The following is a 13,363-nucleotide window of genomic DNA, read 5'->3' as shown; positions in this document are numbered from 1 at the left end:
TCTTGTAGGTGTGGGGAAGAAGGAGGCAATGTTACTTGTATGACCATGCTGAAGTTGATTTCTTATTCAGCAATTTTTTATCTGTTTTTTACAAGTTTAATTACAAAAATAAAAAAATTACAATAATAAAATACAATGTAGTGATGTGTCCTGATGTGAATACTCTTAAAAGCGGCTACAAAAGTCATAAAGTTGGCACAAAAATGGGCATCAAAGTGGGCACTGAAGGGCATTATTGAAAGGGTTAAATGACTTTGGGCTAAAGATCTGACACTGCAAAAACACAGATCAGGGTGCCCCACAACTAACTCAAGTCACTCCGTCCTGGCCCAAATGGGTTCTGGGCATCACAACGGGCATCAAAGTGGGCAGACAGTCGATTTTGATGAGCAAAATAAGTAACTGGTGTTTTTCAGGTGTTAAGTTACTTTGGGCCACTGATCTCACACCAGCATTTCATACACAGCGATAGCCCGCGATGGCCCGCATAAAATTTAGGTCACTCCAGACTGGCACAAATGGGTTCTGGGCATCAGAACGGGCATCAACGTGGGCAAATAGCCACTTTTCACAGATTTGCATAAGTAACTGGTGTTTTTCATGGGTTAAATGACTTTGGGCCACTGATCTCACACCAGCATTTCATACATAGTGATGGCCCACATCAAATTCAGGTCACTCCAGGCTGGCCCAAATGGGTTCTGGGCATCAACGTGGGCAAATAGCCACTTTTCACAGATTTGCATAAGTAACTGGTGTTTATCATGGGTTAAATGACTTTGGGCCACTGATTTCACACCACCATTACATACATACATATATGCATACATGCATAAAAAAACAGGTCACTCCAGACTGGCCCAAATGGGTCCTGGGTAGGCATGAGCGGACATTTCAATGTTCGATTTTGAAAAGTTCGCCGAACAAATTGATATTCGCCGAACATTTCCGAATCCCATAGGAGTCAATGGGGGGACCAAAAAATGCATATACAACACCTAGAAACGGGACCAAAAGAAGCCAAAACACATCAAATTAGGTGTAGACACCAGGGAAGTGCCATCAATTGACCCAGAGTATAAGTACTATAATTATTATTACTGTGACAGCAACATTTATTCAGTTGCGCTTTACATGTCAAAAGGGGTCACCGACTGGTACAACAGGAGAGAGGACCCTGCCTGCGAGGGCGCTTTGTCACGGACATGGTTTGTGGAACCACTGTTCCACAGACCCCGGAGAGCCTGGAGGGGGGTGACTAAGCAAGCAGCGGACTGTTTACTAGAGCCTCTGATGGTGAGGTTACACTTGGCTCCCGATGAACAGCAGGTGCCACTCCAAGACAGACCAACGAACGTGCAGCAGCTGGACCCAGTAGGACAGACTAGATGGTGCAGCAGGCAGAGTCTGTATCAGGAGTGCAGCAGGCAGAGTCTGTATCAGGAGTGCAGCAGGCAGAGTCTGTATCAGGAGTGCAGCAGGCAGAGTCTGAATCAGGAGTGCAGCAGGCAGAGTCTGAATCAGGAGTGCAGCAGGCAGAGTCTGTATCAGGAGTACAGCAGGCAGAGTCTGTATCAGGAGTGCAGCAGGCAGAGTCTGTATCAGGAGTGCAGCAGGCAGAGGCTGTATCAGGAGTGCAGCAGGCAGAGTCTGTATCAGGAGTGCAGCAGGCAAAGTCTGTATCAGGAGTGCAGCAGGCAGAGTCTGTATCAGGAGTGCAGCAGGCAGAGTCTGTATCAGGAGCGCAGCAGGCAGAGTCTGAATCAGGAGTGCAGCAGGCAGAGTCTGAATCAGGAGTGCAGCAGGCAGAGTCTGAATCAGGAGTGCAGCAGGCAGAGTCTGAATCAGGAGTGCAGCAGGCAGAGTCTGAATCAGGAGTGCAGCAGGCAGAGTCTGTATCAGGAGTGCAGCAGGCAGAGTCTGAATCAGGAGTGCAGCAGGCAGAGTCTGAATCAGGAGTGCAGCAGGCAGAGTCTGTATCAGGAGTGCAGCAGGCAGAGTCTGTATCAGGAGTGCAGCAGGCAGAGTCTGAATCAGGAGTGCAGCAGGCAGAGTCTGAATCAGGAGTGCAGCAGGCAGAGGCTGTATCAGGAGTGCAGCAGGCAGAGTCTGTATCAGGAGTGCAGCAGGCAAAGTCTGTATCAGGAGTGCAGCAGGCAAAGTCTGTATCAGGAGTGCAGCAGGCAGAGTCTGAATCAGGAGTGCAGCAGGCAGAGTCTGAATCAGGAGTGCAGCAGGCAGAGTCTGTATCAGGAGTGCAGCAGGCAGAGTCTGTATCAGGAGTGCAGCAGGCAAAGTCTGTATCAGGAGCGCAGCAGGCGGAGTCTGTATCAGGAGTGTAGCAGGCAGAGTCTGTATCAGAGTGCAGCAGGCAGAGTCTGTATCAGGAGTGCAGCAGGCAGAGTCTGTATCAGGAGTGCAGCAGGCAGAGTCTGTATCAGAGTGCAGCAGGCAGAGTCTGTATCAGGAGCGCAGCAGGCAAAGTCTGTATCAGGAGCGCAGCAGGCAGAGTCTGTATCAGGAGTACAGCAGGCAGAGTCTGTATCAGGAGTGCAGCAGGCAGAGTCTGTATCAGGAGCGCAGCAGGCAGAGTCTGTATCAGGAGCGCAGCAGGCAGAGTCTGTATCAGGAGTGCAGCAGGCAGAGTCTGTATCAGGAGTGCAGCAGGCAGAGTCTGTATCAGGAGTGCAGCAGGCAGAGTCTGTACCAGGAGTTCAGCAGGCAGAGTCTGTATCAGGAGTGCAGCAAGGACTGGTATGCAACCTTACACAACTTAGACTGCAGAACAGGAAGGTTCCCCTACAGCCAACCCAATAGATGGAGACCCAATCAGGATTCCCCACATTTAAAAAAATTAGTGGCAGATGTCAGCAAAGTGTAATCAATTTCACAACTTTAGAAATAGTGTAAATAAGACCCACATCTGTTCCAGTACAGCCAACCCAGGAGATGGAGACCTAACCAGGAGTGTTCACATTGCCCTAAATGAGGGCCTAACACCACCAAAGTGGCATCAATTTCACCAGAGTATAAGTATTGCAAAGGAGGCCTAAACCAGTTCCACCACAGCCAACCCAATAGATGGAGATCCAATCAGGATTCCCCACATTTAAAAAATTAGTGGCAGACGCCAACAAAGTGGCATCAATTTCACTACAGTACAAATAGTGTAAATAAGAACCACACCTCTTCCAGTACAGACAGTCCAGGAGATGGAGACCTAACCAGGAGTGTTCACATTGCCATAAATGAGGGCCTGACACCACCGAAGTGACATCAATGTCATCAGACTACAAGTAGTTTAACGCAGACCCAAACCTGTCCCACTACAGCAAACCCAATGGATGGAAACACAATCAGAATTCTCCACATTTCCCAAAATTAGGGCCTAAAACTTGCAGCAGCAGCAAGAGCAGGCACAGAAGCCATATCACAGACTGCAATTTCAAGAGATCAATGCAGCACACTCAAAAAGACAACATCGCCTACTCTGTACAGTGTGCAATTGGGGTGCAAAAGTCCTTGGAGATCCATGACTTGTTGATCTTTTTTTTTCAAATTTCTTTATTTAGGAACGAAACATAAAACATAGCAAGTATATAGATAAAGCCATACACTAAACATATTTTTGGCAGAGTAATGCAGGAGAATACAAAAGTATCATAGAACAGTAAAAAAAAAATAATACATATATATATATAATATAATAAACATCTGTAAAGTAATCAAGAATCCACATTGTGAGTTTAGTTTTGTCCAAATTTTTCATATTAAGACAGGAAGGAGAAGAAGAGCAGAAAGAAAAGAAGAACTTCAGGTAAAAAAGGAAAGGACTTAAAGAGAAAAGTAAACGGGGGGAGGGGAAATGGTAAGGGGAGTGGGGAGAAGAAAAAAAAAAAAGAGGAAAAAATCCCACCCCAGTCTAGACAACCGTTTGAACAAAAATCCCCCAATGGCAATCAAGTTTGAGAGTTGAGCTGCACAAGGCTTCCATATTCATTAGATTGCTTAAATTCCATCCAATAGAACCACGTTTTGTAGAAGACCTCATATCTATTGTAGAGAGAAGCAGTCAAATCCTCAATGTACATTAAATCATTGACCTGAGAAATCCAGAGGGACGGGTTAGGTGGATTAACTTTCTTCCATAACAACGGAATACAAGCTCTGGCAGCCTTCACCAAAAATCTCAATAGGGAACGTTTGTAGGAGGAAACAGAAGTCTCACCAAGCTGTAGAAGGAATAGTCCAGGACCCATTTCAGATGAAATGCCTGTAATTGACCTTATAATGCTTTTCACTTTAGTCCAGAACGGTTGTAAAACCGGACAGGACCAAAAGATATGAAAGAAATCTCTCTCGCCTGATCCACATCTCCAACACTTAGGGTCAATAGAGGGGAACATTTTGTTCAACTTATAAGGGACCCTGTACCACCTCCAAAGGAGTTTGAAATTCGCTTCCTGAAGCAGAGAACTTATGGAAGATTTATGCGTTAAGGACAGCACCTTTTCGCTTTGTTCCATGGAGAGAGTGATACCCAAGTCCTCTTCCCATTGTGTTAAAAATCTGGGAGGAGGCTGATCCATTGCGTTAGTTAGCATTGAGTGTACGGAGGAAAGTGCATTATGAATCACCCCCTTACCCATGCAAAGATTTTCAAACGCGGAAGGGAGCGAACAAAGTGACGCAGTTGGAGAGAACGCCATGTGCCCAGTGCTAAGGGATCAGTAATCGCTTGAAGTGCCTCTAAAGAAGGCCAATCATTATCTACGCCAATCTGGAAAGCCCTAAACCTTTCCTGAGAAATCCAAAGTCTAAAAACAGGATCTGACAAACCAGTGGAGAAGTCCGGAGAGCCGATAGTAGGCGATAAAGGAGATGGAATGGGAAGGAGAAGTTTGCGTATCATTGGTCTGGAGCAGCAGAGTGTAGCACTAATTGTGGGATGAGATTTCAGTGAAGATTGGGAAAAGAAGGGTACCCAGGGGAGAGCAGCTAGAGTGGCCTCTGAAAAGCTTTGTTCTATTTGTACCCATGGCTTCGCCGAGGCATGCCTACACCAATCTATAACTCTAGACATATGACCAGATAAATAGTATGTTTTTACATCCGGAAGGCCCAAGCCTCCCCGACTTTTTGGTCTACATAGAAGGGATCGCTGGAGTCTAGCGGGTTTGTTAGTCCATGTGGAACCTATTTGCAAGGACACGATAGATTTAAAAAAGGAGCTAGGGATTTTAATGAGAAGAGTTTGAAAGAGATATAATATGAGAGGGAGGATATTCATTTTGAGAATTTCTGCCAAACAAAGTAAAGTAAAGTTTAGACCATTTTGAACAATTAACTTTAGTGTTCTGGAGCAATGGTAAGAAATTAAGTTTGAAGATGGAATTCATATCAGCAGAGAGGAGAATGCCGAAATACTTCAGGGACTGAGATGACCAACGAAATTTGATTGAATTCTGTAATGAGGAAACTAATTTCAAAGGGAGATTTATATTCAAAAGCCTCTGACTTAGTTAAGTTGATCTTAAAATTAGACAAAAATGCATATTTTTTAAATTCCAACATCAAGCTAGAGAGAGATACAATCAGGTTAGTTATGAAGAATCACAGGTCATCCGCATAGGCTGCAATTTTGTAAGAGATATTTTGAATCTTTAGACCCATAATATCTGGGTTAGACCAGATACACCAAAGGAAGTGAGGATAAAGATTAGGAGGCTGAAGGGAGATCTGCAACCCGATAGATTTCAACACCTCCTACATGAACACCCAGTTGACCCGGTCAAAGGCCTTTTCGGCATCTGTGGATAAGAGCATCAAAGAGGTGCCATCCAATTTGGCCCTATTAATAAGATTCAAGGCCTTGGTGGTCTTGTTCTTTGCTTCTCTTTTGGGCATAAAGCCCGCCTGGTCAGGGTGAATAATGTCTCTGAATAAGGAGACATAATGTCTCCAATTTCACCTCAATGTACACTGTTCATGTGTCTCGCTAATGGGGTGTCACGGTCATGGTATATATTGCCCAAATGCTCCCCCTCGCTCCCTTGGTCTTGCCCATATAATCTAGGGGGCAGGTGCATGTGGCCATAAATAAAAGTCCGTGGAGGAACTTGAGAAAGATTTACATGGTCTCATCCAATTACATGTACAACTTTCTCCACATCTAAAGAAACCACAGACTCTTCTATCTAGCCAAGTCCCCTTGAGTTTTTTTTATAGACTCTATGCACTAAAAGGTCCCTAATTGACCGACACTTTCTGAAACTTATTGTGGAAGACGATCCCACAGCACCCTCAGATCTGGGTCAGCTCCAAGCATACCCCAGTGTTTTCTGAGGATATTAAAGATACAGTCACTCTGATTGTCATAAATTCCTATTACTCGTGTTATCCCATCTTTTTCTTGGTCTCTTGGTTAGGTATGGAGGAGTTGTTATGTTCTGCTACCAGAGCTAAGGAAAGAGAGGAGATCTGTCCCTGCAATAGAACTCAGCTTAAACCCTACGATGTAACAGGGAACCTGATCCTGCGATCAGACCTGCTAAGGTCCTAAGCTAGTCTGTACGGAGACCTATAGATGTGGGGAAGGAATCCCTACAAGTACTAAGGACTGGGAGGAATATGGGACACCTCCTAACAGAAATAGTAGCAGACAGACGAACAAACAAAATATATAGAACATAGAGGTCCGTAGACCAAGCAAACTAACAGAGCAAGACACAGAGCACAGGCTAGCAAGAAAGTAGATATACAATGAAGTCCAGCAAAGCCAGAAGGGCGGAGCAGGATTTAATAGGCCAACAAGGTCATGTGACCAGCAAAGGAAAAAACCTAAGAGCAAGGTTCTAACAGTACCCCCCCTTCTAAGAGGATCCTCCGGATCCCCTAGGACCAGGCTTATCAGGAAATCTCCTGTTAAACGCTCTGATAAGTCTGGACGCGGAAACATCATCTGACCTCACCCAAGAGTTATCCTCGGGTCCGAAACCTTTCCAGGCCACAAGATACTGCAAACTACCTCTATACCGTCTAGAGTCAAGGATGCGAGAAATTTCATATTCCCCGTCCTCCACCACCGGAGGAACAGAGGCAGAGGCGTCTCCATCCGACACAACAGCTTTTTTTAACAGAGAGACATGAAATACCGGATTAATTCTCCAGGAGGTAGGAACCTCCAACCTAACAGCAGATTGGTTGACAACTTGAAGCACCTTAAAGGGCCCTACAAACTTGGGACCCAATTTCTTAGAAGGAATCCTCAACCGCAGATTCCTAGAGGACAACCAAACCATGTCACCAACAGCGAACAAAACCTCCTGTCGTTTCCTATCAAAGTAGCCTTTAGATTTTCTGTTGGCCTCCTGAAGATTACCACGCACATCCGTCCAAACTCTCTCCAAATCACCGGAAAAATTCTCCTCCTCAGGCACGGCAGATCCCAACTTGGAGAACGACCCAAACGACGGATGTCTCCCAGAACAACAAAAAAAAGGCGAACAACCAGCAGAAGAAGATGTATGATTGTTCAGAGCAAATTCAGCAAGTGGCAGAAACTCAGACCACCCCTCTTGATTGTCTGCCACAAAACAACGCAAGAACTCCTCAACATCCTGGTTTTTCCTTTCTGTCTGGCCATTAGATTCAGGATGATATCCGGACGAAAACGACAAATGAATTCCCAACCTGTCACAAAAGGCACGCCAAAAACGAGCCACGAACTGAGGACCCCTATCAGAAACAATGTCAGTAGGAACGCCATGAAGTCTGACAATTTCCTTGACAAAGGCCTTAGCGAGAGTTTTAGCGCAGGGCAGTTTGACGAAGGGAACCAAGTGACACATCTTGCTAAAACGGTCCACGACCACCCAGATGACAATAAAACCCTCAGAGGGGGGAAGGTCAGTTATAAAGTCCATAGCCAAATGTGTCCAAGGAGCACTGGGGACCTCCAAAGGACAAAGCAACCCCGCAGCAGGAGTATGTGAGGACTTAGATCTAGCACATATAGTACATTGGCGCACCCACTTAATGACTTCCTTCTGCCATCCAGGCCACCAAAAACTGCGACCCACCAGTCTCTTGGTCTCAGAGATTCCGGGATGACCTGCCAACCGAGATTCGTGACACTCAACAAACAAATCTCTCCTAAAGGTCCCAGGCACAAACAACCTCCCATGAGGAGTGTTAGAAGGGGCATTCTCCTGTGCTTTAAGAATCTCATCTTCCAAAACGGAGTCTAAAGCAGCTATCACAACACCTTCTTGTAAAATGTTCTCCTCTTTCTCAGCACCGACTATGGGAGAAAAACTGCGAGACAAGGCATCCGCCTTAACATTCTTAGTACCAGGGATGTAAGTAACGGAGAAATTAAACCGCGAGAAAAACAGTGCCCACCTAGCCTGACGGGCATTCAGGCGCTTGGCAGCATCAAGATATATCAGATTTTTATGATCCGTAAGAACCTGAACAGGAAATTCCGCACCTTCCAAGAAGTGGCGCCAGTGTTCAAATGCGAGCTTAATAGCCAATAATTCCCGATTACCAATATCGTAATTCAGTTCAGTCTCCGAAAATTTTTTTGAAAAAAAGGCACAGGGATGTAATCCATCCCCGTTATCCTGAGACAATACTGCTCCAACCCCCACAGAGGAAGCATCAACCTCAACCAAAAACGGCTTAGTCACATCAGGCTGCATAAGGATGGGAGCAGAGGTGAACCTCTCCTTGAGATACACAAAAGCTTCAATGGCCTCAGCAGACCACTGAACCGCATCAGCACCTTTCCTGGTGAGATCGGTCAGAGGTTTGACAATACTAGAAAATTTTTTTATGAATTTTCTGTAATAATTGGCGAAACCTAAAAACCTCTGTATCGATTTCAAACCAATAGGCCTAGGCCATTCCTGTATAGCTTGAACTTTAACCGGGTCCATCTCAAAACCTTCGCTGGAGATAATGTAACCCAAAAAACTAATTCTCTGTACAGCGAATTCACATTTCTCCAGCTTAGCAAAAAGCGAATTGTCCATTAATAACTGTAATACCTCACGTACGCTCCGCCATTGAGACTCCAGATCCGGCGAATAAATCAGAATGTCATCCAAATACACAACCACATTTTTGCCGATCAAAGGCCCAAGGATGTCATTAATAAGATTCTGAAAAAATGCAGGAGCATTGGTAAGACCAAAAGGCATAGCCAGATTCTCAAAATGACCCACAGGAGTGTTAAAAGCAGTCTTCCATTCGTCACCCTCCTTCATGCGCAACAGATTGTATGCCCCCTTAAGGTCAATTTTAGAGAACCACTTGGCCCCCATTAACTGGTTAAACAGATCAGGAATCAATGGCAGTGGGTAAGGATTGCGTACAGTAATTTTGTTAATCTCACGAAAATCCAGACAAGGACGTAAACCGCCGTCCTTTTTTTTTACAATAAAAAATCTAACCGCCACAGGAGACTTAGAGGGCCTAATGTGACCGGCGGCCAAACTTGTCTGTATGTATTCCTCCAAAGCCTTCCTCTCAGGAATAGTAAGGTTAAATAAACGACTTTTAGGAAGAGTCGCTCCAGGGACAAATTCAATAGAGCAATCATAGTCTCTATGGGGAGGCAAAACCTGCGATTCCTTCTCAGAAAAAACTCTCCAAAAATCCTGAATAGGAACAGGCAATTCTCCCCTATCCAAAGCTGCAATACGCCCGTTACAACACTTGTCATAACATTTATGGCTCCAGGATTTAATTTCACTGGTAGACCAATCCAGTACAGGATTGTGAAATTTTAACCAGGGCAATCCCAATATTACTGGAGAAGGCAAGTTATTCAACACTACCAAATCCAATTTCTCATGGTGAACACCATTAATAGTGAGAGGAAATTCACTGACCTTGAGAGTAATATTCTTCAAAGGGGAAGCATCCACATAAACCACAGCAATGGGGGATGACAAAGGTTCGGGTTTTAAATTGAGTCTTTCCAAGAATCCCCCATCAATTACATTCAGAGTAGACCCGCAATCCACAAACACCCGAAATTCCATTACTTTTTCCTGAGCAATCGTGGAAGCAGCTAAAAATATACCCTTGGAATTTAAACAGGCAATACGGGCGTGACTGACCATTTTTTTTTCTTTCTTCATACGAAGCTCACAGGCTTTTATCAAATGACCAGATTTTCTGCAATAGAAACACAAGCCTTCAAAAAATCGACGATCTTTTTCTTGAGAGTGAGGTGCCACCGATCCAATCTCCATCGGTTCACCACTGTTAGTACATACATTCTCATAACCAGAAACTGACATAGCAGAGGATTTGCTCTCATTAACCCTTGCACGCAGTCTTCTATCCACCCGTATAGCTAATTGCATAGCCTGTTGCAAATCTCCAGGTGTAGGATAAGCAATTAGCAGGTCTTTAACCCTTTCACTGAGCCCAGCAAGAAATAGGCTTTTCAGAGCAGAATCGTTCCACCCTGTTTGAGTAGACCACCGACGGAAATGAGTACAATATTTTTCCACATTACCTGATCCTTGTTTTAAACGTCTCAACTCAGTCTCAGCTGATGCGACACGGTCAGGATCATCATATAATAGGCCCAAAGCAGAAAAAAACTATCCACTGATCTGAAGCATGTATCACTAGGTTGCAAAGAAAAGGCCCACTCCTGAGGCTCTTTGCGCAAAAGTGACATTATGAACCCTATGCGCTGGGATTCATCCCCAGAGGACTTGGGTCTCAAACGAAAATACAATAAGCAAGCATTTTTAAATGAAAAAAATTCTCGGTGTTCACCAAAAAATAAATCCGGCAAACATACCTTAGGCTCCAAGAAATGTGCTCCAGGACAGTTACTCACGTGCTGACGGAGCTCGGCCACCTCCAGAGAGAGTCCCTGCAGGCGATGAGCCAAATCCTGAACCGACACCATGATGGAACAGAAAAATCTTTCCTTAGAGATTTTGCAGGCTGGACTTACTGTTATGTTCTGCTACCAGAGCTAAGGAAAGAGAGGAGATCTGTCCCTGCAATAGAACTCAGCTTAAACCCTACGATGTAACAGGGAACCTGATCCTGCGATCAGACCTGCTAAAGTCCTAAGCTAGTCTGTACGGAGACCTATAGATGTGGGGAAGGAATCCCTACAAGTACTAAGGACTGGGAGGAATATGGGACACCTCCTAACAGAAATAGTAGCAGACAGACGAACAAACAAAATATATAGAACATAGAGGTCCGTAGACCAAGCAAACTAACAGAGCAAGACACAGAGCACAGGCTAGCAAGAAAGTAGATATACAATGAAGTCCAGCAAAGCCAGAAGGGCGGAGCAGGATTTAATAGGCCAACAAGGTCATGTGACCAGCAAAGGAAAAAACCTAAGAGCAAGGTTCTAACAGGAGTGTCTGTCTTTCCCGTTTTTCTGAAATTGATTGTGTGGAATACAAAATGTACTGTAGGTACCCTTCTTCCCCGAATCTGGTGTTCATGTCTATTGCCTGTATATTAAAATCTGTGACATTAGTTCAGTTCCTTCTCAACCGTAAAAATTGGCCTTTGGGTATTCCTTTTTTAGGGGGGTGGGGTGGTGGCTATCCCACTTCAAAAGTTTATTAGTGCTTGAATGTTTATAGTAGATGAGTGTCCCTAGGGTCCCATCCAGTTCTTTCTTGATTGTTACATCCAGGAAAGGCAACTGGTTATAACTAAACTCCGCTGTAAATCTCAGACCCACTCTATTGATGTTGAGTTCCCTGACAAATTAAAAAAATTGTTCACTCGTCCCTGACCAGATGATAAAAATGTTGTCTATATATCTATACCATACCCCAATATGTGGACGCCACTTATGATCATCTCTGAATATTGTGGATTCCTCCCACCAGCCAAGGAATAGATTAGCATATGAGGGGGCACAGGGTCTCCCCATCGCAGTACCCCTGAGCTGGTGGAAGTACTTCCTGTCAAAAAGAAAGAAGTTATGTGTAAGAGTGAATTTTAGAAGATCGTCCATGAAGTCATTATGTCTGCTACACTCTATTGATCTCGATTTCAAGAAATGTCTTACTCCTCTGATACCATCCTCATGCGGTATATTACTGTACAAAGCCTCGATATCTAGTAAGGCCTGCTCCCCTACATGCAAGTATACAAGCTCGAGGGTATATATGTAGGGGAGCAGGCAAAAGGAAAAACATTTTCCAGAGGGTTTATTGCAACTGTAAAACCTCAGGACTTATTCCAACTGCAGGACCTCAGGCGGTACTGTGGGGGCATTATACATACTGCATAAGGGGCATAATAGGGCATTACACTGTGTGGGGGCATCATATATACTGCATAAGGGGTATAACGGGGCATTACCCTGTGTGGGGGCATCATACTGTATAAGTGGCATAATGGGGGCATTACACTGTGTGGGGGCATCATATATACTGCATAAGGGGTATAATGGGGCAATACACTGTGTGGGGGCATCATACATCCTGCATAAGGGGCATAATGGGGGCATTACACTGTGTGGGGGCATCATACATACTGCATAAGGGGCATAATGGGGGCATTACACAGTGTGGGGTATCATATATACTGCATAAGGGGCATAATGGGGGCATTACACTGTGTGGGGGCATCATACATACTGCATAAGGTGGCATAATTTGGGCATTACACAGTGTGGGGTTTCATATATACTGCATAAGGGGCATTACACTGTGTGGGGACATCATACATACTGCATAAGGAGCATAATGGGGGCATTACACTGTGGGGGGGCATCATACATCCTGCATAAGGGGCATAATGGGGGCATTACACTGTGGGGCAGTAAAGGGGTCCTGTACTATGAGAACAATACGTTTCCTCCCTTCCTGTCTCCATAGTTGGGTCGTATGTATCTATTACAGGAAACAGAACAAAAACCTTATGATTCTTATAAAGGGGCAACACAAGACCCCAAAAGAGTCTCCGTGCTGAAGGGGTTAATGCCCCCTGCGCCCAGTAATGGGGAATCTCCACATACCTCCACCTGCAGAGGCGCCACCACATATATGGCTGCTCTGTGGCACAGGACCTGTGATGAGGTCACAGGAGGGGAGGAGTCAGGGGTCACATGATCAGGGGCCTCAGTGGATGCAGGACTCTGCTGTGCTGGTTGTCATGGTGCTGGATGAGCTGAAGTTTATGTGTGGGGTCAGGAGGGGTTTACAGTGTGGATGTAGCAGAGCCGCGCGTGTACGAGGTGTACGGAGCGGAGCCGTGTGTGTACGAGGTGTACGGAGCGGAGCCGCGTGTGTACGAGGTGTACGGAGCGGAGCCGCGTGTGTACGAGGTGTATGGAGCGGAGCCGCGTGTG

General features: G+C 45.2%; 1 protein-coding gene across 1 annotated transcript in view; it reads right to left on the bottom strand.

Moving 5' to 3' along the window:
* LOC141220369 (uncharacterized) overlaps nt 1–13,088 on the bottom strand; it is a 39,498-nt gene extending 26,410 nt beyond the window's left edge. The window contains exon 1 of the mRNA XM_073666294.1: nt 13,031–13,088. The gene's annotated coding sequence lies outside the window, so the exon portion shown is untranslated. The remainder of the gene's footprint in view (nt 1–13,030) is intronic.
* Between the last annotated feature and the right edge of the window lie 275 nt (nt 13,089–13,363).

Source organism: Phyllobates terribilis, unplaced genomic scaffold (genome assembly GCF_046119375.1).
Source record: "Phyllobates terribilis strain yellow unplaced genomic scaffold, ASM4611937v1 Scaffold_285__1_contigs__length_2463970, whole genome shotgun sequence".
Classification (NCBI taxonomy): Eukaryota; Metazoa; Chordata; class Amphibia; order Anura; family Dendrobatidae; genus Phyllobates; species Phyllobates terribilis.
Note: the sequence above shows the minus strand (reverse complement) of the source record. Positions and strands in the feature narration are given on the sequence as shown.